This window comes from Eleutherodactylus coqui, chromosome 7 (assembly GCF_035609145.1).
Source record: "Eleutherodactylus coqui strain aEleCoq1 chromosome 7, aEleCoq1.hap1, whole genome shotgun sequence".
Classification (NCBI taxonomy): Eukaryota; Metazoa; Chordata; class Amphibia; order Anura; family Eleutherodactylidae; genus Eleutherodactylus; species Eleutherodactylus coqui.
The window spans coordinates 227299681-227324153 of record NC_089843.1 but is presented as its reverse complement, the minus strand read 5'-3'; the positions used below and the strand labels follow the sequence as shown (position 1 = coordinate 227324153).

General features: G+C 40.5%; 28 non-coding genes across 28 annotated transcripts; all 28 read right to left on the bottom strand.

Annotated features, from left to right (window-relative positions):
* Positions 1–1526: 1526 nt before the first annotated feature.
* Positions 1527–1599, bottom strand: TRNAK-UUU (transfer RNA lysine (anticodon UUU)). The gene has a single exon. It is a non-coding gene; the product is annotated as a tRNA-Lys (tRNA).
* Positions 1600–2275: 676 nt separating this feature from the next.
* On the bottom strand, positions 2276–2348 carry TRNAK-UUU (transfer RNA lysine (anticodon UUU)). The gene has a single exon. It is a non-coding gene; the product is annotated as a tRNA-Lys (tRNA).
* A 2040-nt stretch (positions 2349–4388) lies between these two features.
* Positions 4389–4461, bottom strand: TRNAK-UUU (transfer RNA lysine (anticodon UUU)). The gene has a single exon. It is a non-coding gene; the product is annotated as a tRNA-Lys (tRNA).
* A 2393-nt stretch (positions 4462–6854) lies between these two features.
* Positions 6855–6927, bottom strand: TRNAK-UUU (transfer RNA lysine (anticodon UUU)). Its single transcript has one exon. It is a non-coding gene; the product is annotated as a tRNA-Lys (tRNA).
* Positions 6928–7262: 335 nt separating this feature from the next.
* On the bottom strand, positions 7263–7335 carry TRNAK-UUU (transfer RNA lysine (anticodon UUU)). Its single transcript has one exon. It is a non-coding gene; the product is annotated as a tRNA-Lys (tRNA).
* Positions 7336–7670: 335 nt separating this feature from the next.
* Positions 7671–7743, bottom strand: TRNAK-UUU (transfer RNA lysine (anticodon UUU)). The gene has a single exon. It is a non-coding gene; the product is annotated as a tRNA-Lys (tRNA).
* Positions 7744–8352: 609 nt separating this feature from the next.
* Positions 8353–8425, bottom strand: TRNAK-UUU (transfer RNA lysine (anticodon UUU)). The gene has a single exon. It is a non-coding gene; the product is annotated as a tRNA-Lys (tRNA).
* A 268-nt stretch (positions 8426–8693) lies between these two features.
* TRNAK-UUU (transfer RNA lysine (anticodon UUU)) lies at positions 8694–8766 on the bottom strand. The gene has a single exon. It is a non-coding gene; the product is annotated as a tRNA-Lys (tRNA).
* A 268-nt stretch (positions 8767–9034) lies between these two features.
* Positions 9035–9107, bottom strand: TRNAK-UUU (transfer RNA lysine (anticodon UUU)). The gene has a single exon. It is a non-coding gene; the product is annotated as a tRNA-Lys (tRNA).
* Positions 9108–10057: 950 nt separating this feature from the next.
* On the bottom strand, positions 10058–10130 carry TRNAK-UUU (transfer RNA lysine (anticodon UUU)). Its single transcript has one exon. It is a non-coding gene; the product is annotated as a tRNA-Lys (tRNA).
* A 2611-nt stretch (positions 10131–12741) lies between these two features.
* TRNAK-UUU (transfer RNA lysine (anticodon UUU)) lies at positions 12742–12814 on the bottom strand. The gene has a single exon. It is a non-coding gene; the product is annotated as a tRNA-Lys (tRNA).
* Positions 12815–13082: 268 nt separating this feature from the next.
* TRNAK-UUU (transfer RNA lysine (anticodon UUU)) lies at positions 13083–13155 on the bottom strand. Its single transcript has one exon. It is a non-coding gene; the product is annotated as a tRNA-Lys (tRNA).
* Positions 13156–13764: 609 nt separating this feature from the next.
* TRNAK-UUU (transfer RNA lysine (anticodon UUU)) lies at positions 13765–13837 on the bottom strand. Its single transcript has one exon. It is a non-coding gene; the product is annotated as a tRNA-Lys (tRNA).
* A 565-nt stretch (positions 13838–14402) lies between these two features.
* Positions 14403–14475, bottom strand: TRNAK-UUU (transfer RNA lysine (anticodon UUU)). The gene has a single exon. It is a non-coding gene; the product is annotated as a tRNA-Lys (tRNA).
* Positions 14476–14743: 268 nt separating this feature from the next.
* On the bottom strand, positions 14744–14816 carry TRNAK-UUU (transfer RNA lysine (anticodon UUU)). Its single transcript has one exon. It is a non-coding gene; the product is annotated as a tRNA-Lys (tRNA).
* A 609-nt stretch (positions 14817–15425) lies between these two features.
* TRNAK-UUU (transfer RNA lysine (anticodon UUU)) lies at positions 15426–15498 on the bottom strand. The gene has a single exon. It is a non-coding gene; the product is annotated as a tRNA-Lys (tRNA).
* Positions 15499–16701: 1203 nt separating this feature from the next.
* Positions 16702–16774, bottom strand: TRNAK-UUU (transfer RNA lysine (anticodon UUU)). The gene has a single exon. It is a non-coding gene; the product is annotated as a tRNA-Lys (tRNA).
* A 268-nt stretch (positions 16775–17042) lies between these two features.
* On the bottom strand, positions 17043–17115 carry TRNAK-UUU (transfer RNA lysine (anticodon UUU)). The gene has a single exon. It is a non-coding gene; the product is annotated as a tRNA-Lys (tRNA).
* A 609-nt stretch (positions 17116–17724) lies between these two features.
* Positions 17725–17797, bottom strand: TRNAK-UUU (transfer RNA lysine (anticodon UUU)). Its single transcript has one exon. It is a non-coding gene; the product is annotated as a tRNA-Lys (tRNA).
* A 1247-nt stretch (positions 17798–19044) lies between these two features.
* Positions 19045–19117, bottom strand: TRNAK-UUU (transfer RNA lysine (anticodon UUU)). The gene has a single exon. It is a non-coding gene; the product is annotated as a tRNA-Lys (tRNA).
* Positions 19118–19385: 268 nt separating this feature from the next.
* On the bottom strand, positions 19386–19458 carry TRNAK-UUU (transfer RNA lysine (anticodon UUU)). The gene has a single exon. It is a non-coding gene; the product is annotated as a tRNA-Lys (tRNA).
* Positions 19459–19726: 268 nt separating this feature from the next.
* TRNAK-UUU (transfer RNA lysine (anticodon UUU)) lies at positions 19727–19799 on the bottom strand. Its single transcript has one exon. It is a non-coding gene; the product is annotated as a tRNA-Lys (tRNA).
* A 268-nt stretch (positions 19800–20067) lies between these two features.
* TRNAK-UUU (transfer RNA lysine (anticodon UUU)) lies at positions 20068–20140 on the bottom strand. Its single transcript has one exon. It is a non-coding gene; the product is annotated as a tRNA-Lys (tRNA).
* A 916-nt stretch (positions 20141–21056) lies between these two features.
* Positions 21057–21129, bottom strand: TRNAK-UUU (transfer RNA lysine (anticodon UUU)). The gene has a single exon. It is a non-coding gene; the product is annotated as a tRNA-Lys (tRNA).
* Positions 21130–22376: 1247 nt separating this feature from the next.
* TRNAK-UUU (transfer RNA lysine (anticodon UUU)) lies at positions 22377–22449 on the bottom strand. The gene has a single exon. It is a non-coding gene; the product is annotated as a tRNA-Lys (tRNA).
* A 268-nt stretch (positions 22450–22717) lies between these two features.
* On the bottom strand, positions 22718–22790 carry TRNAK-UUU (transfer RNA lysine (anticodon UUU)). Its single transcript has one exon. It is a non-coding gene; the product is annotated as a tRNA-Lys (tRNA).
* A 268-nt stretch (positions 22791–23058) lies between these two features.
* TRNAK-UUU (transfer RNA lysine (anticodon UUU)) lies at positions 23059–23131 on the bottom strand. Its single transcript has one exon. It is a non-coding gene; the product is annotated as a tRNA-Lys (tRNA).
* A 268-nt stretch (positions 23132–23399) lies between these two features.
* TRNAK-UUU (transfer RNA lysine (anticodon UUU)) lies at positions 23400–23472 on the bottom strand. Its single transcript has one exon. It is a non-coding gene; the product is annotated as a tRNA-Lys (tRNA).
* Positions 23473–24473: the final 1001 nt, after the last annotated feature.

Genomic DNA, 24473 nt, shown 5'->3' with positions numbered 1-24473 from the left:
ACAGACATAGAAGGGTTGTTTCTGCAAAAAACAAAGATGTTCTCAAGCTGCTTCTATACCCTTGGTTTTGCACAGTAGAACACGACAATACAGAAGCAAAGACTCAGTGGAAAACCAAAGATGTGCTCAATAAAGACATTTGACAGCTTGCTTTAGCAAGCACGCCTGAAAAGGGACTTGAACCCTGGACCCTCAGATTAAAAGTCTGATGCTCTACCGACTGAGCTATCCAGGCTCTGAAAAATGCTCTTCTTAGCTCCTCTAAGCGTCTTAACATAAAATATGGAGGTAAAGAAACAAAGCTTTGGTGGAAACTCAAAAATGTGCTCAGAATCTGCTAAACAGACATAGAAGGGTTGTTTCTACAAAAAACAAAGATGTTCTCAAGCTGCTTCTATACCCTTGGTTTTGCACAGTAGAACACGACAATACAGAAGCAAAGACTCAGTGGAAAATCAAAGATTTGCTCAATAAAGACATTTGACAGCTTGCTTTAGCAAGTACGCCTGAACAGGGACTTGAACCCTGGACCCTCAGATTAAAAGTATGATGCTCTACCGACTGAGCTATCCAGGCTCTAAAAAATGCTCTTCTCAGCTCCTCTAAGCGTCTTAACATAAAATATGGAGGTAAAGAAACAAAGCATTGGTGGAAAATCAACAATGTGCCCAAAATCTGTTAAACAGACATAAAAGGGTTGTTTCTGCAAAAAACAAACATTTTCTCAAGCTGCTTCTATACCCTTGGTTTTGCACAGTAGAACACGGCACCGAAGATGCAGAGACTCAGTGGAAAATCAAAGATGTGCTCAATAAAGACATTTGACAGCTTGCTTTAGCAAGTACGCCTGAACAGCGACTTGAACCCTGGACCCTCAGATTAAAAGTCTGATGCTCTACCGACTGAGCTATCCAGGCTCTGAAAAATGCTCTTCTTAGCTCCTCTAAGCGTCTTAACATAAAATATGGAGGTAAAGAAACAAAGCATTGGTGGAAAATCAACAATGTGCCCAAAATCTGTTAAACAGACATAAAAGGGTTGTTTCTGCAAAAAACAAACATTTTCTCAAGCTGCTTCTATACCCTTGGTTTTGCACAGTAGAACACGGCACCGAAGATGCAGAGACTCAGTGGAAAATCAAAGATGTGCTCAATAAAGACATTTGACAGCTTGCTTTAGCAAGTACGCCTGAACAGCGACTTGAACCCTGGACCCTCAGATTAAAAGTCTGATGCTCTACCGACTGAGCTATCCAGGCTCTGAAAAATGCTCTTCTTAGCTCCTCTAAGCGTCTTAACATAAAATATGGAGGTAAAGAAACAAAGCTTTGGTGGAAAATCAAAAATGTGCTCAAAATCTGCTAAACAGACATAGAAGGGTTGTTTCTGCAATAAGCAAAGATGTTCTCAAGCTGCTTTTATACCTTTGGTTTTGCACAGTAGAACACGACAATACAGAAGCAAAGACTCAGTGGAAAATCAAAGATTTGCTCAATAAAGACATTTGACAGCTTGCTTTAGCAAGTACGCCTGAACAGGGACTTGAACCCTGGACCCTCAGATTAAAAGTCTGATGCTCTACCGACTGAGCTATCCAGGCTCTGAAAAATGCTCTTCTTAGCTCCTCTAAGCGTCTTAACATAAAATATGGAGGTAAAGAAACAAAGCTTTGGTGGAAAATCAAAAATGTGCTCAAAATTTGCTAAACAGACATAGAAGGGTTGTTTCTGCAAAAAACAAAGATGTTCTCAAGCTGCTTCTATACCCTTGGTTTTGCACAGTAGAACACGGCACTGAAGATGCAGAGACTCAGTGGAAAATCAAAGATGTGCTCTTGGTTTTGCACAGTAGAACACGACAATACAGAAGCAAAGACTCAGTGGAAAATCAAAGATGTGCTCAATAAAGACATTTGACAGCTTGCTTTAGCAAGTACGCCTGAACAGGGACTTGAACCCTGGACCCTCAGATTAAAAGTATGATGCTCTACCGACTGAGCTATCCAGGCTCTAAAAAATGCTCTTCTCAGCTCCTCTAAGCGTCTTAACATAAAATATGGAGGTAAAGAAACAAAGCATTGGTGGAAAATCAACAATGTGCCCAAAATCTGTTAAACAGACATAAAAGGGTTGTTTCTGCAAAAAACAAACATTTTCTCAAGCTGCTTCTATACCCTTGGTTTTGCACAGTAGAACACGGCACCGAAGATGCAGAGACTCAGTGGAAAATCAAAGATGTGCTCAATAAAGACATTTGACAGCTTGCTTTAGCAAGTACGCCTGAACAGGGACTTGAACCCTGGACCCTCAGATTAAAAGTCTGATGCTCTACCGACTGAGCTATCCAGGCTCTGAAAAATGCTCTTCTTAGCTCCTCTAAGCGTCTTAACATAAAATATGGAGGTAAAGAAACAAAGCTTTGGTGGAAACTCAAAAATGTGCTCAAATTCTACTAAACAGACATAGAAGGGTTGTTTCTGCAAAAAACAAAGATGTTCTCAAGCTGCTTCTATACCCTTGGTTTTGCACAGTAGAACACGACAATACAGAAGCAAAGACTCAGTGGAAAACCAAAGATGTGCTCAATAAAGACATTTGACAGCTTGCTTTAGCAAGCACGCCTGAAAAGGGACTTGAACCCTGGACCCTCAGATTAAAAGTCTGATGCTCTACCGACTGAGCTATCCAGGCTCTGAAAAATGCTCTTCTTAGCTCCTCTAAGCGTCTTAACATAAAATATGGAGGTAAAGAAACAAAGCTTTGGTGGAAACTCAAAAATGTGCTCAGAATCTGCTAAACAGACATAGAAGGGTTGTTTCTACAAAAAACAAAGATGTTCTCAAGCTGCTTCTATACCCTTGGTTTTGCACAGTAGAACACGACAATACAGAAGCAAAGACTCAGTGGAAAATCAAAGATTTGCTCAATAAAGACATTTGACAGCTTGCTTTAGCAAGTACGCCTGAACAGGGACTTGAACCCTGGACCCTCAGATTAAAAGTATGATGCTCTACCGACTGAGCTATCCAGGCTCTAAAAAATGCTCTTCTCAGCTCCTCTAAGCGTCTTAACATAAAATATGGAGGTAAAGAAACAAAGCATTGGTGGAAAATCAACAATGTGCCCAAAATCTGTTAAACAGACATAAAAGGGTTGTTTCTGCAAAAAACAAACATTTTCTCAAGCTGCTTCTATACCCTTGGTTTTGCACAGTAGAACACGGCACCGAAGATGCAGAGACTCAGTGGAAAATCAAAGATGTGCTCAATAAAGACATTTGACAGCTTGCTTTAGCAAGTACGCCTGAACAGCGACTTGAACCCTGGACCCTCAGATTAAAAGTCTGATGCTCTACCGACTGAGCTATCCAGGCTCTGAAAAATTCTCTTCTTAGCTCCTCTAAGCGTCTTAACATAAAATATGGAGGTAAAGAAACAAAGCTTTGGTGGAAAATCAAAAATGTGCTCAAAATCTGTTAAACAGACATAAAAGGGTTGTTTCTGCAAAAAACAAACATTTTCTCAAGCTGCTTCTATACCCTTGGTTTTGCACAGTAGAACACGGCACCGAAGATGCAGAGACTCAGTGGAAAATCAAAGATGTGCTCAATAAAGACATTTGACAGCTTGCTTTAGCAAGTACGCCTGAACAGCGACTTGAACCCTGGACCCTCAGATTAAAAGTCTGATGCTCTACCGACTGAGCTATCCAGGCTCTGAAAAATTCTCTTCTTAGCTCCTCTAAGCGTCTTAACATAAAATATGGAGGTAAAGAAACAAAGCTTTGGTGGAAAATCAAAAATGTGCTCAAAATCTGTTAAACAGACATAAAAGGGTTGTTTCTGCAAAAAACAAACATTTTCTCAAGCTGCTTCTATACCCTTGGTTTTGCACAGTAGAACACGGCACCGAAGATGCAGAGACTCAGTGGAAAATCAAAGATGTGCTCAATAAAGACATTTGACAGCTTGCTTTAGCAAGTACGCCTGAACAGCGACTTGAACCCTGGACCCTCAGATTAAAAGTCTGATGCTCTACCGACTGAGCTATCCAGGCTCTGAAAAATGCTCTTCTTAGCTCCTCTAAGCGTCTTAACATAAAATATGGAGGTAAAGAAACAAAGCTTTGGTGGAAAATCAAAAATGTGCTCAAAATTTGCTAAACAGACATAGAAGGGTTGTTTCTGCAAAAAACAAAGATGTTCTCAAACTGCTTCTATACCCTTGGTTTTGCACAGTAGAACACGGCACTGAAGATGCAGAGACTCAGTGGAAAATCAAAGATGTGCTCTTGGTTTTGCACAGTAGAACACGACAATACAGAAGCAAAGACTCAGTGGAAAATCAAAGATGTGCTCAATAAAGACATTTGACAGCTTGCTTTAGCAAGTACGCCTGAACAGGGACTTGAACCCTGGACCCTCAGATTAAAAGTCTGATGCTCTACCGACTGAGCTATCCAGGCTCTGAAAAATGCTCTTCTTAGCTCCTCTAAGCGTCTTAACATAAAATATGGAGGTAAAGAAACAAAGCTTTGGTGGAAAATCAAAAATGTGCTCAAAATTTGCTAAACAGACATAGAAGGGTTGTTTCTGCAAAAAACAAAGATGTTCTCAAGCTGCTTCTATACCCTTGGTTTTGCACAGTAGAACACGGCACTGAAGATGCAGAGACTCAGTGGAAAATCAAAGATGTGCTCTTGGTTTTGCACAGTAGAACACGACAATACAGAAGCAAAGACTCAGTGGAAAATCAAAGATGTGCTCAATAAAGACATTTGACAGCTTGCTTTAGCAAGTACGCCTGAACAGGGACTTGAACCCTGGACCCTCAGATTAAAAGTATGATGCTCTACCGACTGAGCTATCCAGGCTCTAAAAAATGCTCTTCTCAGCTCCTCTAAGCGTCTTAACATAAAATATGGAGGTAAAGAAACAAAGCATTGGTGGAAAATCAACAATGTGCCCAAAATCTGTTAAACAGACATAAAAGGGTTGTTTCTGCAAAAAACAAACATTTTCTCAAGCTGCTTCTATACCCTTGGTTTTGCACAGTAGAACACGGCACCGAAGATGCAGAGACTCAGTGGAAAATCAAAGATGTGCTCAATAAAGACATTTGACAGCTTGCTTTAGCAAGTACGCCTGAACAGGGACTTGAACCCTGGACCCTCAGATTAAAAGTCTGATGCTCTACCGACTGTGCTATCCAGGCTCTAAAAAATGCTCTTCTTAGCTCCTCTAAGCGTCTTAACATAAAATATGGAGGTAAAGAAACAAAGCTTTGGTGGAAAATCAAAAATGTGCTCAAAATTTGCTAAACAGACATAGAAGGGTTGTTTCTGCAAAAAACAAAGATGTTCTCAAGCTGCTTCTATACCCTTGGTTTTGCACAGTAGAACACGACAATACAGAAGCAAAGACTCAGTGGAAAATCAAAGATGTGCTCAATAAAGACATTTGACAGCTTGCTTTAGCAAGCACGCCTGAAAAGGGACTTGAACCCTGGACCCTCAGATTAAAAGTCTGATGCAGAGACTCAGTGGAAAATCAAAGATGTGCTCTTGGTTTTGCACAGTAGAACACGACAATACAGAAGCAAAGACTCAGTGGAAAATCAAAGATGTGCTCAATAAAGACATTTGACAGCTTGCACGCCTGAAAAGGGACTTGAACCCTGGACCCTCAGATTAAAAGTCTGATGCTCTACCGACTGAGCTATCCAGGCTCTGAAAAATGCTCTTCTTAGCTCCTCTAAGCGTCTTAACATAAAATATGGAGGTAAAGAAACAAAGCTTTGGTGGAAAATCAACAATGTGCCCAAAATTTGCTAAACAGACATAGAAGGGTTGTTTCTGCAAAAAACAAAGATTTTCTCAAGCTGCTTCTATGCCCTCAGTTTTGCACAGTAGAACACGACAATACAGAAGCAAAGACTCAGTGGAAAATCAAAGATGTGTTCAATAAAGACACAGGGACTTGAACCCTGAACAGGGACTTGAACAGGGACTTGAACCCTGGACCCTCAGATTAAAAGTCTGATGCTCTACCGACTGAGCTATCCAGGCTCTGAAAAATGCTCTTCTTAGCTCCTCTAAGCGTCTTAACATAAAATATGGAGGTAAAGAAACAAAGCTTTGGTGGAAAATCAAAAATGTGCTCAAAATTTGCTAAACAGACATAGAAGGGTTGTTTCTGCAAAAAACAAAGATGTTCTCAAGCTGCTTCTATACCCTTGGTTTTGCACAGTAGAACACGACAATACAGAAGCAAAGACTCAGTGGAAAATCAAAGATGTGCTCAATAAAGACATTTGACAGCTTGCTTTAGCAAGCACGCCTGAAAAGGGACTTGAACCCTGGACCCTCAGATTAAAAGTCTGATGCAGAGACTCAGTGGAAAATCAAAGATGTGCTCTTGGTTTTGCACAGTAGAACACGACAATACAGAAGCAAAGACTCAGTGGAAAATCAAAGATGTGCTCAATAAAGACATTTGACAGCTTGCTTTAGCAAGCACGCCTGAAAAGGGACTTGAACCCTGGACCCTCAGATTAAAAGTCTGATGCTCTACCGACTGAGCTATCCAGGCTCTGAAAAAGGCTCTTCTTAGCTCCTCTAAGCGTCTTAACATAAAATATGGAGGTAAAGAAACAAAGCTTTGGTGGAAAATCAACAATGTGCCCAAAATTTGCTAAACAGACATAGAAGGGTTGTTTCTGCAACAAACAAAGATTTTCTCAAGCTGCTTCTATGCCCTCAGTTTTGCACAGTAGAACACGACAATACAGAAGCAAAGACTCAGTGGAAAATCAAAGATGTGCTCAATAAAGACATTTGACAGCTTGCTTTAGCAAGCACGCCTGAACAGGGACTTGAACCCTGGACCCTCAGATTAAAAGTCTGATGCTCTACCGACTGAGCTATCCAGGCTCTGAAAAATGCTCTTCTTAGCTCCTCTAAGCGTCTTAACATAAAATATGGAGGTAAAGAAACAAAGCTTTGGTGGAAAATCAAAAATGTGCTCAAAATTTGCTAAACAGACATAGAAGGGTTGTTTCTGCAAAAAACAAAGATGTTCTCAAGCTGCTTCTATACCCTTGGTTTTGCACAGTAGAACACGGCACTGAAGATGCAGAGACTCAGTGGGAAATCAAAGATGTGCTCTTGGTTTTGCACAGTAGAACACGACAATACAGAAGCAAAGACTCAGTGGAAAATCAAAGATGTGCTCAATAAAGACATTTGACAGCTTGCTTTAGCAAGTACGCCTGAACAGGGACTTGAACCCTGGACCCTCAGATTAAAAGTCTGATGCTCTACCGACTGAGCTATCCAGGCTCTGAAAAATGCTCTTCTTAGCTCCTCTAAGCGTCTTAACATAAAATATGGAGGTAAAGAAACAAAGCTTTGGTGGAAAATCAAAAATGTGCTCAAAATTTGCTAAACAGACATAGAAGGGTTGTTTCTGCAAAAAACAAAGATGTTCTCAAGCTGCTTCTATACCCTTGGTTTTGCACAGTAGAACACTGCACTGAAGATGCAGAGACTCAGTGGAAAATCAAAGATGTGCTCTTGGTTTTGCACAGTAGAACACGACAATACAGAAGCAAAGACTCAGTGGAAAATCAAAGATGTGCTCAATAAAGACATTTGACAGCTTGCTTTAGCAAGTACGCCTGAACAGGGACTTGAACCCTGGACCCTCAGATTAAAAGTCTGATGCTCTACCGACTGAGCTATCCAGGCTCTGAAAAATGCTCTTCTTAGCTCCTCTAAGCGTCTTAACATAAAATATGGAGGTAAAGAAACAAAGCTTTGGTGGAAAATCAACAATGTGCCCAAAATTTGCTAAACAGACATAGAAGGGTTGTTTCTGCAATAAGCAAAGATGTTCTCAAGCTGCTTCTATACCCTTGGTTTTGCACAGTAGAACACGACAATACAGAAGCAAAGACTCAGTGGAAAATCAAAGATGTGCTCAATAAAGACATTTGACAGCTTGCTTTAGCAAGTACACCTGAACAGGGACTTGAACCCTGGACCCTCAGATTAAAAGTCTGATGCTCTACCGACTGAGCTATCCAGGCTCTGAAAAATGCTCTTCTTAGCTCCTCTAAGCGTCTTAACATAAAATATGGAGGTAAAGAAACAAAGCTTTGGTGGAAAATCAAAAATGTGCTCAAAATCTGCTAAACAGACATAGAAGGGTTGTTTCTGCAATAAGCAAAGATGTTCTCAAGCTGCTTCTATACCCTTGGTTTTGCACAGTAGAACACGACAATACAGAAGCAAAGACTCAGTGGAAAATCAAAGATTTGCTCAATAAAGACATTTGACAGCTTGCTTTAGCAAGTACGCCTGAACAGGGACTTGAACCCTGGACCCTCAGATTAAAAGTCTGATGCTCTACCGACTGAGCTATCCAGGCTCTGAAAAATGCTCTTCTTAGCTCCTCTAAGCGTCTTAACATAAAATATGGAGGTAAAGAAACAAAGCTTTGGTGGAAAATCAAAAATGTGCTCAAAATCTGCTAAACAGACATAGAAGGGTTGTTTCTGCAATAAGCAAAGATGTTCTCAAGCTGCTTCTATACCCTTGGTTTTGCACAGTAGAACACGACAATACAGAAGCAAAGACTCAGTGGAAAATCAAAGATGTGCTCAATAAAGACATTTGACAGCTTGCTTTAGCAAGTACGCCTGAACAGGGACTTGAACCCTGGACCCTCAGATTAAAAGTCTGATGCTCTACCGACTGAGCTATCCAGGCTCTGAAAAATGCTCTTCTTAGCTCCTCTAAGCGTCTTAACATAAAATATGGAGGTAAAGAAACAAAGCTTTGGTGGAAACTCAAAAATGTGCTCAAAATCTGCTAAACAGACATAGAAGGGTTGTTTCTGCAAAAAACAAAGATGTTCTCAAGCTGCTTCTATACCCTTGGTTTTGCACAGTAGAACACGACAATACAGAAGCAAAGACTCAGTGGAAAATCAAAGATGTGCTCAATAAAGACATTTGGCAGCTTGCTTTAGCAAGTACGCCTGAACAGGGACTTGAACCCTGGACCCTCAGATTAAAAGTCTGATGCTCTACCGACTGAGCTATCCAGGCTCTGAAAAATGCTCTCCTTAGCTCCTCTAAGCGTCTTAACATAAAATATGGAGGTAAAGAAACAAAGCTTTGGTGGAAAATCAAAAATGTGCTCAAAATCTGCTAAACAGACATAGAAGGGTTGTTTCTGCAAAAAACAAAGATGTTCTCAAGCTGCTTCTATACCCTTGGTTTTGCACAGTAGAACACGACAATACAGAAGCAAAGACTCAGTGGAAAATCAAAGATGTGCTCAATAAAGACATTTGGCAGCTTGCTTTAGCAAGTACGCCTGAACAGGGACTTGAACCCTGGACCCTCAGATTAAAATTCTGATGCTCTACCGACTGAGCTATCCAGGCTCTGAAAAATGCTCTTCTTAGCTCCTCTAAGCATCTTAACATAAAATATGGAGGTAAAGAAACAAAGCTTTGGTGGAAACTCAAAAATGTGCTCAAAATCTACTAAACAGACATAGAAGGGTTGTTTCTGCAATAAGCAAAGATGTTCTGAAGCTGCTTCTATACCCTTGGTTTTGCACAGTAGAACACGACAATACAGAAGCAAAGACTCAGTGGAAAATCAAAGATGTGCGCAATAAAGACATTTGACAGCTTGCTTTAGCAAGTACGCCTGAACAGCGACTTGAACCCTGGACCCTCAGATTAAAAGTCTGATGCTCTACCGACTGAGCTATCCAGGCTCTGAAAAATGCTCTTTTTAGCTCCTCTAAGCATCTTAACATAAAATATGGAGGTAAAGAAACAAAGCTTTGGTGGAAAATCAAAAATGTGCTCAAAATCTGCTAAACAGACATAGAAGGGTTGTTTCTGCAAAAAACAAAGATGTTCTCAAGCTGCTTCTATACCCTTGGTTTTGCACAGTAGAACACGACAATACAGAAGCAAAGACTCAGTGGAAAATCAAAGATGTGCTCAATAAAGACATTTGACAGCTTGCTTTAGCAAGCACGCCTGAACAGGGATTTGAACCCTGGACCCTCAGATTAAAAGTCTGATGCTCTACCGACTGAGCTATCCAGGCTCAGAAAAATGCTCTTCTTAGCTCCTCTAAGCGTCTTAACATAAAATATGGAGGTAAAGAAACAAAGCTTTGGTGGAAACTCAAAAATGTGCTCAAAATCTGCTAAACAGACATAGAAGGGTTGTTTCTGCAAAAAACAAAGATGTTCTCAAGCTGCTTCTATACCCTTGGTTTTGCACAGTAGAACACGACAATACAGAAGCAAAGACTCAGTGGAAAATCAAAGATGTGCTCAATAAAGACATTTGGCAGCTTGCTTTAGCAAGTACACCTGAACAGGGACTTGAACCCTGGACCCTCAGATTAAAAGTCTGATGCTCTACCGACTGAGCTATCCAGGCTCTGAAAAATGCTCTCCTTAGCTCCTCTAAGCGTCTTAACATAAAATATGGAGGTAAAGAAACAAAGCTTTGGTGGAAAATCAAAAATGTGCTCAAAATCTGCTAAACAGACATAGAAGGGTTGTTTCTGCAAAAAACAAAGATGTTCTCAAGCTGCTTCTATACCCTTGGTTTTGCACAGTAGAACACGACAATACAGAAGCAAAGACTCAGTGGAAAATCAAAGATGTGCTCAATAAAGACATTTGGCAGCTTGCTTTAGCAAGTACGCCTGAACAGGGACTTGAACCCTGGACCCTCAGATTAAAATTCTGATGCTCTACCGACTGAGCTATCCAGGCTCTGAAAAATGCTCTTCTTAGCTCCTCTAAGTGTCTTAACATAAAATATGGAGGTAAAGAAACAAAGCTTTGGTGGAAACTCAAAAATGTGCTCTGAATCTACTAAACAGACATAGAAGGGTTGTTTCTGCAATAAGCAAAGATGTTCTCAAGCTGCTTCTATACCCTTGGTTTTGCACAGTAGAGCACGGCACTGAAGATGCAGAGACTCAGTGGAAAATCAAAGATGTGCTCAATAAAGACATTTGACAGCTTGCTTTAGCAAGCACGCCTGAACAGGGACTTGAACCCTGAACCCTCAGATTAAAAGTCTGATGCTCTACTGACTGAGCTATCCAGGCTCTGAAAAATGCTCTTCTTAGCTCCTCTAAGCGTCTTAACATAAAATATGGAGGTAAAGAAACAAAGCTTTGGTGGAAAATCAAAAATGTGCTCAAAATCTGCTAAACAGACATAGAAGGGTTGTTTCTGCAATAAGCAAATATGTTCTCAAGCTGCTTCTATACCCTTGGTTTTGCACAGTAGAACACGGCACTGAAGATGCAGAGACTCAGTGGAAAATCAAAGATATGCTCAATAAAGACATTTGACAGCTTGTTTTAGCAAGTACGCCTGAACAAGGACTTGAACCCTGGACCCTCAGATTAAAAGTCTGATGCTCTACCGACTGAGCTATCCAGGCTCTGAAAAATGCTCTTCTTAGCTCCTCTAAGTGTCTTAACATAAAATATGGAGGTAAAGAAACAAAGCTTTGGTGGAAAATCAAAAATGTGCTCAAAATTTGCTAAACAGACATAGAAGGGTTGTTTCTGCAAAAAACAAAGATTTTCTCAAGCTGCTTCTATACCCTCAGTTTTGCACAGTAGAACACGACAATAAAGAAGCAAAGACTCAGTGGAAAATCAAAGATGTGTTCAATAAAGACATTGGACAGCTTGCTTTAGCAAGTACGCCTGAACAAGAACTTGAACCCTGGACCCTCAGATTAAAAGTCTGATGCTCTACTGACTGAGCTATCCAGGCTCTGAAAAATGCTCTTCTTAGCTCCTCTAAGCGTCTTAACATAAAATATGGAGGTAAAGAAACAAAGCTTTGGTGGAAAATCAAAAATGTGCTCAAAATTTGCAAAACAGACATAGAAGGGTTGTTTCTGCAATAAGCAAAGATGTTCTCAAGCTGCTTCTATACCCTTGGTTTTGCACCGTAGAACACGGCACTGAAGATGCAGAGACTTGCTTTAGCAAGTACGCCTGAACAGGGACTTGAACCCTGGACCCTCAGATTAAAAGTCTGATGCTCTACTGACTGAGCTATCCAGGCTCTAAAAAATGCTATTCTTAGCTCCTCTAAGCGTCTTAACATAAAATATGGAGGTAAAGAAACAAAGCTTTGGTGGAAAATCAAAAATGTGCTCAAAATCTGCTAAACAGACATAGAAGGGTTGTTTCTGCAATAAGCAAAGATGTTCTCAAGCTGCTTCTATACCCTTGGTTTTGCACAGTAGAACACGGCACTGAAGATGCAGAGACTCAGTGGAAAATCAAAGATATGCTCAATAAAGACATTTGACAGCTTGCTTTAGCAAGCACGCCTGAACAGGGACTTGAACCCTGAACCCTCAGATTAAAAGTCTGATGCTCTACTGACTGAGCTATCCAGGCTCTGAAAAATGCTCTTCTTAGCTCCTCTAAGCGTCTTAACATAAAATATGGAGGTAAAGAAACAAAGCTTTGGTGGAAAATCAAAAATGTGCTCAAAATCTGCTAAACAGACATAGAAGGGTTGTTTCTGCAATAAGCAAAGATGTTCTCAAGCTGCTTCTATACCCTTGGTTTTGCACAGTAGAACACGGCACTGAAGATGCAGAGACTCAGTGGAAAATCAAAGATATGCTCAATAAAGACATTTGACAGCTTGCTTTAGCAAGTACGCCTGAACAGGGACTTGAACCCTGGACCCTCAGATTAAAAGTCTGATGCTCTACCGACTGAGCTATCCAGGCTCTGAAAAATGCTCTTCTTAGCTCCTCTAAGTGTCTTAACATAAAATATGGAGGTAAAGAAACAAAGCTTTGGTGGAAAATCAAAAATGTGCTCAAAATTTGCTAAACAGACATAGAAGGGTTGTTTCTGCAAAAAACAAAGATTTTCTCAAGCTGCTTCTATACCCTCAGTTTTGCACAGTAGAACACGACAATAAAGAAGCAAAGACTCAGTGGAAAATCAAAGATGTGTTCAATAAAGACATTGGACAGCTTGCTTTAGCAAGTACGCCTGAACAGGGACTTGAACCCTGGACCCTCAGATTAAAAGTCTGATGCTCTACCGACTGAGCTATCCAGGCTCTGAAAAATGCTCTTCTTAGCTCCTCTAAGCGTCTTAACATAAAATATGGAGGTAAAGAAACAAAGCTTTGGTGGAAAATCAAAAATGTGCTCAAAATCTGCTAAACAGACATAGAAGGGTTGTTTCTGCAATAAGCAAAGATGTTCTCAAGCTGCTTCTATACCCTTGGTTTTGCACAGTAGAACACGGCACTGAAGATGCAGAGACTCAGTGGAAAATCAAAGATATGCTCAATAAAGACATTTGACAGCTTGCTTTAGCAAGCACGCCTGAACAGGGACTTGAACCCTGAACCCTCAGATTAAAAGTCTGATGCTCTACTGACTGAGCTATCCAGGCTCTGAAAAATGCTCTTCTTAGCTCCTCTAAGCGTCTTAACATAAAATATGGAGGTAAAGAAACAAAGCTTTGGTGGAAAATCAAAAATGTGCTCAAAATCTGCTAAACAGACATAGAAGGGTTGTTTCTGCAATAAGCAAAGATGTTCTCAAGCTGCTTCTATACCCTTGGTTTTGCACAGTAGAACACGGCACTGAAGATGCAGAGACTCAGTGGAAAATCAAAGATATGCTCAATAAAGACATTTGACAGCTTGCTTTAGCAAGTACGCCTGAACAGGGACTTGAACCCTGGACCCTCAGATTAAAAGTCTGATGCTCTACCGACTGAGCTATCCAGGCTCTGAAAAATGCTCTTCTTAGCTCCTCTAAGTGTCTTAACATAAAATATGGAGGTAAAGAAACAAAGCTTTGGTGGAAAATCAAAAATGTGCTCAAAATTTGCTAAACAGACATAGAAGGGTTGTTTCTGCAAAAAACAAAGATTTTCTCAAGCTGCTTCTATACCCTCAGTTTTGCACAGTAGAACACGACAATAAAGAAGCAAAGACTCAGTGGAAAATCAAAGATGTGTTCAATAAAGACATTGGACAGCTTGCTTTAGCAAGTACGCCTGAACAAGAACTTGAACCCTGGACCCTCAGATTAAAAGTCTGATGCTCTACTGACTGAGCTATCCAGGTTCTGAAAAATGCTCTTCTTAGCTCCTCTAAGCGTCTTAACATAAAATATGGAGGTAAAGAAACAAAGCTTTGGTGGAAAATCAAAAATGTGCTCAAAATTTGCAAAACAGACATAGAAGGGTTGTTTCTGCAATAAGCAAAGATGTTCTCAAGCTGCTTCTATACCCTTGGTTTTGCACCGTAGAACACGGCACTGAAGATGCAGAGACTTGCTTTAGCAAGTACGCCTGAACAGGGACTTGAACCCTGGACCCTCAGATTAAAAGTCTGATGCTCTACCGACTGAGCTATCCAGGCTCTGAAAAATGCTATTCTTAGCTCCTCTAAGCGTCTTAACATAAAATATGGAGGTAAAGAAACAAAGCTTTGGTGGAAAATCAAAAATGTGCTCAAAATTTGCTAAACAGACATAGAAGGGTTGTTTCTGCAATAAGCAAAGATGTTCTCAAGCTGCTTCTATACCCTTGGTTTTGCACAGTAGAACACGGCACTGAAGATGCAGAGACTCAGTGGAAAATCAAAGATATGCTCAATAAAGACATTTGACAGCTTGCTTTAGCAAGTACGCCTGAACAGGGACTTGAACCCTGGACCCTCAGATTAAAAGTCTGATGCTCTACCGACTGAGCTATCCAGGCTCTGAAAAAAGCTCTTCTTAGCTCCTCTAAGCGTCTTAACATAAAATATGGAGGTAAAGAAACAAAGCTTTGGTGGAAACTCAAAAATGTGCTCAAAATCTACTAAACAGACATAGAAGGGTTGTTTCTGCAAAAAACAGAGATTTTCTCAAGCTGCTTCTATACCCTCAGTTTTGCACAGTAGAACACGACAATACAGAAGCAAAGACTCAGTGGAAAATCAAAGATGTGCTCAATAAAGACATTTGACAGCTTGCTTTAGCAAGTACACCTGAACAGGGACTTGAACCCTGGACCCTCAGATTAAAAGTCTGATGCTCTACCGACTGAGCTATCCAGGCTCTGAAAAATGCTATTCTTAGCTCCTCTAAGCGTCTTAACATAAAATATGGAGGTAAAGAAACAAAGCTTTGGTGGAAAATCAAAAATGTGCTCAAAATTTGCTAAACAGACATAGAAGGGTTGTTTCTGCAATAAGCAAAGATGTTCTCAAGCTGCTTCTATACCCTTGGTTTTGCACAGTAGAACACGGCACTGAAGATGCAGAGACTCAGTGGAAAATCAAAGATATGCTCAATAAAGACATTTGACAGCTTGCTTTAGCAAGTACGCCTGAACAGGGACTTGAACCCTGGACCCTCAGATTAAAAGTCTGATGCTCTACCGACTGAGCTATCCAGGCTCTGAAAAAAGCTCTTCTTAGCTCCTCTAAGCGTCTTAACATAAAATATGGAGGTAAAGAAACAAAGCTTTGGTGGAAACTCAAAAATGTGCTCAAAATCTACTAAACAGACATAGAAGGGTTGTTTCTGCAAAAAACAGAGATTTTCTCAAGCTGCTTCTATACCCTCAGTTTTGCACAGTAGAACACGACAATACAGAAGCAAAGACTCAGTGGAAAATCAAAGATGTGCTCAATAAAGACATTTGACAGCTTGCTTTAGCAAGTACACCTGAACAGGGACTTGAACCCTGGACCCTCAGATTAAAAGTCTGATGCTCTACCGACTGAGCTATCCAGGCTCTGAAAAATGCTCTTCTTAGCTCCTCTAAGCGTCTTAACATAAAATATGGAGGTAAAGAAACAAAGCTTTGGTGGAAAATCAAAAATGTGCTCAAAATCTGCTAAACAGACATAGAAGGGTTGTTTCTGCAATAAGCAAAGATGTTCTCAAGCTGCTTCTATACCCTTGGTTTTGCACAGTAGAACACGGCACTGAAGATGCAGAGACTCAGTGGAAAATCAAAGATATGCTCAATAAAGACATTTGACAGCTTGCTTTAGCAAGTACACCTGAACAGGGACTTGAACCCTGGACCCTCAGATTAAAAGTCTGATGCTCTACTGACTGAGCTATCCAGGCTCTGAAAAATGCTCTTCTTAGCTCCTCTAAGCGTCTTAACATAAAATATGGAGGTAAAGAAACAAAGCTTTGGTGGAAAATCAAAAATGTGCTCAAAATTTGCAAAACAGACATAGAAGGGTTGTTTCTGCAATAAGCAAAGATGTTCTCAAGCTGCTTCTATACCCTTGGTTTTGCACCGTAGAACACGGCACTGAAGATGCAGAGACTTGCTTTAGCAAGTACGCCTGAACAGGAACTTGAACCCTGGACCCTCAGATTAAAAGTCTGATGCTCTACTGACTGAGCTATCCAGGCTCTAAAAAATGCTCTTCTTAGCTCCTCTAAGCGTCTTAACATAAAATATGGAGGTAAAGAAACAAAGCTTTGGTGGAAAATCAAAAATGTGCTCAAAATTTGCAAAACAGACATAGAAGGGTTGTTTCTGCAATAAGCAAAGATGTTCTCAAGCTGCTTCTATACCCTTGGTTTTGCACCGTAGAACACGGCACTGAAGATGCAGAGACTTGCTTTAGCAAGTACGCCTGAACAGGGACTTGAACCCTGGACCCTCAGATTAAAAGTCTGATGCTCTACCGACTGAGCTATCCAGGCTCTGAAAAATGCTATTCTTAGCTCCTCTAAGCGTCTTAACATAAAATATGGAGGTAAAGAAACAAAGCTTTGGTGGAAAATCAAAAATGTGCTCAAAATTTGCTAAACAGACATAGAAGGGTTGTTTCTGCAATAAGCAAAGATGTTCTCAAGCTGCTTCTATACCCTTGGTTTTGCACAGTAGAACACGGCACTGAAGATGCAGAGACTCAGTGGAAAATCAAAGATATGCTCAATAAAGACATTTGACAGCTTGCTTTAGCAAGTACGCCTGAACAGGGACTTGAACCCTGGACCCTCAGATTAAAAGTCTGATGCTCTACCGACTGAGCTATCCAGGCTCTGAAAAAAGCTCTTCTTAGCTCCTCTAAGCGTCTTAACATAAAATATGGAGGTAAAGAAACAAAGCTTTGGTGGAAACTCAAAAATGTGCTCAAAATCTACTAAACAGACATAGAAGGGTTGTTTCTGCAAAAAACAGAGATTTTCTCAAGCTGCTTCTATACCCTCAGTTTTGCACAGTAGAACACGACAATACAGAAGCAAAGACTCAGTGGAAAATCAAAGATGTGCTCAATAAAGACATTTGACAGCTTGCTTTAGCAAGTACACCTGAACAGGGACTTGAACCCTGGACCCTCAGATTAAAAGTCTGATGCTCTACCGACTGAGCTATCCAGGCTCTGAAAAATGCTATTCTTAGCTCCTCTAAGCGTCTTAACATAAAATATGGAGGTAAAGAAACAAAGCTTTGGTGGAAAATCAAAAATGTGCTCAAAATTTGCTAAACAGACATAGAAGGGTTGTTTCTGCAATAAGCAAAGATGTTCTCAAGCTGCTTCTATACCCTTGGTTTTGCACAGTAGAACACGGCACTGAAGATGCAGAGACTCAGTGGAAAATCAAAGATATGCTCAATAAAGACATTTGACAGCTTGCTTTAGCAAGTACGCCTGAACAGGGACTTGAACCCTGGACCCTCAGATTAAAAGTCTGATGCTCTACCGACTGAGCTATCCAGGCTCTGAAAAAAGCTCTTCTTAGCTCCTCTAAGCGTCTTAACATAAAATATGGAGGTAAAGAAACAAAGCTTTGGTGGAAACTCAAAAATGTGCTCAAAATCTACTAAACAGACATAGAAGGGTTGTTTCTGCAAAAAACAGAGATTTTCTCAAGCTGCTTCTATACCCTCAGTTTTGCACAGTAGAACACGACAATACAGAAGCAAAGACTCAGTGGAAAATCAAAGATGTGCTCAATAAAGACATTTGACAGCTTGCTTTAGCAAGTACACCTGAACAGGGACTTGAACCCTGGACCCTCAGATTAAAAGTCTGATGCTCTACCGACTGAGCTATCCAGGCTCTGAAAAATGCTCTTCTTAGCTCCTCTAAGCGTCTTAACATAAAATATGGAGGTAAAGAAACAAAGCTTTGGTGGAAAATCAAAAATGTGCTCAAAATCTGCTAAACAGACATAGAAGGGTTGTTTCTGCAATAAGCAAAGATGTTCTCAAGCTGCTTCTATACCCTTGGTTTTGCACAGTAGAACACGGCACTGAAGATGCAGAGACTCAGTGGAAAATCAAAGATATGCTCAATAAAGACATTTGACAGCTTGCTTTAGCAAGTACACCTGAACAGGGACTTGAACCCTGGACCCTCAGATTAAAAGTCTGATGCTCTACTGACTGAGCTATCCAGGCTCTGAAAAATGCTCTTCTTAGCTCCTCTAAGCGTCTTAACATAAAATATGGAGGTAAAGAAACAAAGCTTTGGTGGAAAATCAAAAATGTGCTCAAAATTTGCAAAACAGACATAGAAGGGTTGTTTCTGCAATAAGCAAAGATGTTCTCAAGCTGCTTCTATACCCTTGGTTTTGCACCGTAGAACACGGCACTGAAGATGCAGAGACTTGCTTTAGCAAGTACGCCTGAACAGGAACTTGAACCCTGGACCCTCAGATTAAAAGTCTGATGCTCTACTGACTGAGCTATCCAGGCTCTAAAAAATGCTCTTCTTAGCTCCTCTAAGCGTCTTAACATAAAATATGGAGGTAAAGAAACAAAGCTTTGGTGGAAAATCAAAAATGTGCTCAAAATCTGCTAAACAGACATAGAAGGGTTGTTTCTGCAATAAGCAAAGATGTTCTCAAGCTGCTTCTATACCCTTGGTTTTGCACAGTAGAACACGGCACTGAAGATGCAGAGACTCAGTGGAAAATCAAAGATATGCTCAATAAAGACATTCGACAGCTTGCTTTAGCAAGTACGCCTGAACAGGGACTTGAACCCTGGACCCTCAGATTAAAAGTCTGATGCTCTACCGACTGAGCTATCCAGGCTCTGAAAAATGCTCTTCTTAGCTCCTCTAAGCGTCTTAACATAAAATATGGAGGTAAAGAAACAAAGCTTTGGTGGAAAATCAAAAATGTGCTCAAAATCTGCTAAACAGACATAGAAGGGTTGTTTCTGCAAAAAACAAAGATTTTCTCAAGCTGCTTCTATACCCTCAGTTTTGCACAGTAGAACACGACAATAAAGAAGCAAAGACTCAGTGGAAAATCAAAGATGTGCTCAATAAACACATTTGACAGCTTGCTTTAGCAAGTACGCCTGAACAGGGACTTGAACCCTGGACCCTCAGATTAAAAGTCTGATGCTCTACCGACTGAGCTATCCAGGCTCTGATAAATGCTCTTCTTAGCTCCTCTAAGCGTCTTAACATAAAATATGGAGGTAAAGAAACAAAGCTTTGGTGGAAAATCAAAAATGTGCTCAAAATCTGCTAAACAGACATAGAAGGGTTGTTTCTGCAATAAGCAAAGATGTTCTCAAGCTGCTTCTATACCCTTAGTTTTGCACAGTAGAACACGGCACTGAAGATGCAGAGACTCAGTGGAAAATCAAAGATGTGCTCAATAAAGACATTTGACAGCTTGCTTTAGCAAGTACGCCTGAACAGGGACTTGAACCCTGGACCCTCAGATTAAAAGTCTGATGCTCTACCGACTGAGCTATCCAGGCTCTGAAAAATGCTCTTCTTAGCTCCTCTAAGTGTCTTAACATAAAATATGGAGGTAAAGAAACAAAGCTTTGGTGGAAAATCAAAAATGTGCTCAAAATCTGCTAAACAGACATAGAAGGGTTGTTTCTGCAATAAGCAAAGATGTTCTCAAGCTGCTTCTATACCCTTGGTTTTGCACAGTAGAACACGGCACTGAAGATGCAGAGACTCAGTGGAAAATCAAAGATATGCTCAATAAAGACATTCGACAGCTTGCTTTAGCAAGTACGCCTGAACAGGGACTTGAACCCTGGACCCTCAGATTAAAAGTCTGATGCTCTACCGACTGAGCTATCCAGGCTCTGAAAAATGCTCTCCTTAGCTCCTCTAAGCGTCTTAACATAAAATATGGAGGTAAAGAAACAAAGCTTTAGTGGAAAATCAAAAATGTGCTCAAAATCTGCTAAACAGACATAGAAGGGTTGTTTCTGCAAAAAACAAAGATTTTCTCAAGCTGCTTCTATACCCTCAGTTTTGCACAGTAGAACACGGCACTGAAGATGCAGAGACTCAGTGGAAAATCAAAGATGTGCTCAATAAAGACATTTGACAGCTTGCTTTAGCAAGTACGCCTGAACAGGGACTTGAACCCTAGACCCTCAGATTAAAAGTCTGATGCTCTACCGCTTTTATGTTAAGCGTCTTAACATAAAATATGGAGGTAAAGAAACAAAGCTTTGGTGGAAAATCAACAATGTACCCAAAATTTGCTAAACAGACATAGAAGGGTTGTTTCAGCAAAAAACAAAGATGTTCTCAAGCTGCTACTATACCGTCAGTTTTGCACAGTAGAACACGACAATAAAGAAGCAAAGACTCAGTGGAAAATCAAAGATGTGTTCAATAAAGACATTGGACAGCTTGCTTTAGCTAGTACGCCTGGACAGGAACTTGAACCCTGGACCCTCAGATTAAAAGTCTGATGCTCTACTGACTGAGCTATCCAGGCTCTGAAAAATGCTATTCTTAGCTCCTCTAAGCGTCTTAACATAAAATATGGAGGTAAAGAAACAAAGCTTTGGTGGAAAATCAAAAATGTGCTCAAAATTTGCTAAACAGACATAGAAGGGTTGTTTCTGCAATAAGCAAAGATGTTCTCAAGCTGCTTCTATACCCTTGGTTTTGCACAGTAGAACACGGCACTGAAGATGCAGAGACTCAGTGGAAAATCAAAGATATGCTCAATAAAGACATTTGACAGCTTGCTTTAGCAAGTACGCCTGAACAGGGACTTGAACCCTGGACCCTCAGATTAAAAGTCTGATGCTCTACCGACTGAGCTATCCAGGCTCTGAAAAAAGCTCTTCTTAGCTCCTCTAAGCGTCTTAACATAAAATATGGAGGTAAAGAAACAAAGCTTTGGTGGAAACTCAAAAATGTGCTCAAAATCTACTAAACAGACATAGAAGGGTTGTTTCTGCAAAAAACAGAGATTTTCTCAAGCTGCTTCTATACCCTCAGTTTTGCACAGTAGAACACGACAATACAGAAGCAAAGACTCAGTGGAAAATCAAAGATGTGCTCAATAAAGACATTTGACAGCTTGCTTTAGCAAGTACACCTGAACAGGGACTTGAACCCTGGACCCTCAGATTAAAAGTCTGATGCTCTACCGACTGAGCTATCCAGGCTCTGAAAAATGCTCTTCTTAGCTCCTCTAAGCGTCTTAACATAAAATATGGAGGTAAAGAAACAAAGCTTTGGTGGAAAATCAAAAATGTGCTCAAAATCTGCTAAACAGACATAGAAGGGTTGTTTCTGCAATAAGCAAAGATGTTCTCAAGCTGCTTCTATACCCTTGGTTTTGCACAGTAGAACACGGCACTGAAGATGCAGAGACTCAGTGGAAAATCAAAGATATGCTCAATAAAGACATTTGACAGCTTGCTTTAGCAAGTACACCTGAACAGGGACTTGAACCCTGGACCCTCAGATTAAAAGTCTGATGCTCTACTGACTGAGCTATCCAGGCTCTGAAAAATGCTCTTCTTAGCTCCTCTAAGCGTCTTAACATAAAATATGGAGGTAAAGAAACAAAGCTTTGGTGGAAAATCAAAAATGTGCTCAAAATTTGCAAAACAGACATAGAAGGGTTGTTTCTGCAATAAGCAAAGATGTTCTCAAGCTGCTTCTATACCCTTGGTTTTGCACCGTAGAACACGGCACTGAAGATGCAGAGACTTGCTTTAGCAAGTACGCCTGAACAGGAACTTGAACCCTGGACCCTCAGATTAAAAGTCTGATGCTCTACTGACTGAGCTATCCAGGCTCTAAAAAATGCTCTTCTTAGCTCCTCTAAGCGTCTTAACATAAAATATGGAGGTAAAGAAACAAAGCTTTGGTGGAAAATCAAAAATGTGCTCAAAATCTGCTAAACAGACATAGAAGGGTTGTTTCTGCAATAAGCAAAGATGTTCTCAAGCTGCTTCTATACCCTTGGTTTTGCACAGTAGAACACGGCACTGAAGATGCAGAGACTCAGTGGAAAATCAAAGATATGCTCAATAAAGACATTCGACAGCTTGCTTTAGCAAGTACGCCTGAACAGGGACTTGAACCCTGGACCCTCAGATTAAAAGTCTGATGCTCTACCGACTGAGCTATCCAGGCTCTGAAAAATGCTCTTCTTAGCTCCTCTAAGCGTCTTAACATAAAATATGGAGGTAAAGAAACAAAGCTTTGGTGGAAAATCAAAAATGTGCTCAAAATCTGCTAAACAGACATAGAAGGGTTGTTTCTGCAAAAAACAAAGATTTTCTCAAGCTGCTTCTATACCCTCAGTTTTGCACAGTAGAACACGACAATAAAGAAGCAAAGACTCAGTGGAAAATCAAAGATGTGCTCAATAAACACATTTGACAGCTTGCTTTAGCAAGTACGCCTGAACAGGGACTTGAACCCTGGACCCTCAGATTAAAAGTCTGATGCTCTACCGACTGAGCTATCCAGGCTCTGATAAATGCTCTTCTTAGCTCCTCTAAGCGTCTTAACATAAAATATGGAGGTAAAGAAACAAAGCTTTGGTGGAAAATCAAAAATGTGCTCAAAATCTGCTAAACAGACATAGAAGGGTTGTTTCTGCAATAAGCAAAGATGTTCTCAAGCTGCTTCTATACCCTTAGTTTTGCACAGTAGAACACGGCACTGAAGATGCAGAGACTCAGTGGAAAATCAAAGATGTGCTCAATAAAGACATTTGACAGCTTGCTTTAGCAAGTACGCCTGAACAGGGACTTGAACCCTGGACCCTCAGATTAAAAGTCTGATGCTCTACCGACTGAGCTATCCAGGCTCTGAAAAATGCTCTTCTTAGCTCCTCTAAGTGTCTTAACATAAAATATGGAGGTAAAGAAACAAAGCTTTGGTGGAAAATCAAAAATGTGCTCAAAATCTGCTAAACAGACATAGAAGGGTTGTTTCTGCAATAAGCAAAGATGTTCTCAAGCTGCTTCTATACCCTTGGTTTTGCACAGTAGAACACGGCACTGAAGATGCAGAGACTCAGTGGAAAATCAAAGATATGCTCAATAAAGACATTCGACAGCTTGCTTTAGCAAGTACGCCTGAACAGGGACTTGAACCCTGGACCCTCAGATTAAAAGTCTGATGCTCTACCGACTGAGCTATCCAGGCTCTGAAAAATGCTCTCCTTAGCTCCTCTAAGCGTCTTAACATAAAATATGGAGGTAAAGAAACAAAGCTTTAGTGGAAAATCAAAAATGTGCTCAAAATCTGCTAAACAGACATAGAAGGGTTGTTTCTGCAAAAAACAAAGATTTTCTCAAGCTGCTTCTATACCCTCAGTTTTGCACAGTAGAACACGGCACTGAAGATGCAGAGACTCAGTGGAAAATCAAAGATGTGCTCAATAAAGACATTTGACAGCTTGCTTTAGCAAGTACGCCTGAACAGGGACTTGAACCCTAGACCCTCAGATTAAAAGTCTGATGCTCTACCGCTTTTATGTTAAGCGTCTTAACATAAAATATGGAGGTAAAGAAACAAAGCTTTGGTGGAAAATCAACAATGTACCCAAAATTTGCTAAACAGACATAGAAGGGTTGTTTCAGCAAAAAACAAAGATGTTCTCAAGCTGCTACTATACCGTCAGTTTTGCACAGTAGAACACGACAATAAAGAAGCAAAGACTCAGTGGAAAATCAAAGATGTGTTCAATAAAGACATTGGACAGCTTGCTTTAGCTAGTACGCCTGGACAGGAACTTGAACCCTGGACCCTCAGATTAAAAGTCTGATGCTCTACTGACTGAGCTATCCAGGCTCTGAAAAATGCTCTTCTTAGCTCCTCTAAGCGTCTTAACATAAAATATGGAGGTAAAGAAACAAAGCTTTGGTGGAAAATCAAAAATGTGCTCAAAATCTGCTAAACAGACATAGAAGGGTTGTTTCTGCAATAAGCAAAGATGTTCTCAAGCTGCTTCTATACCCTTGGTTTTGCACAGTAGAACACGGCACTGAAGATGCAGAGACTCAGTGGAAAATCAAAGATATGCTCAATAAAGACATTTGACAGCTTGCTTTAGCAAGTACGCCTGAACAGGGACTTGAACCCTGGACCCTCAGCTTAAAAGTCTGATGCTCTACCGACTGAGCTATCCAGGCTCTGAAAAATGC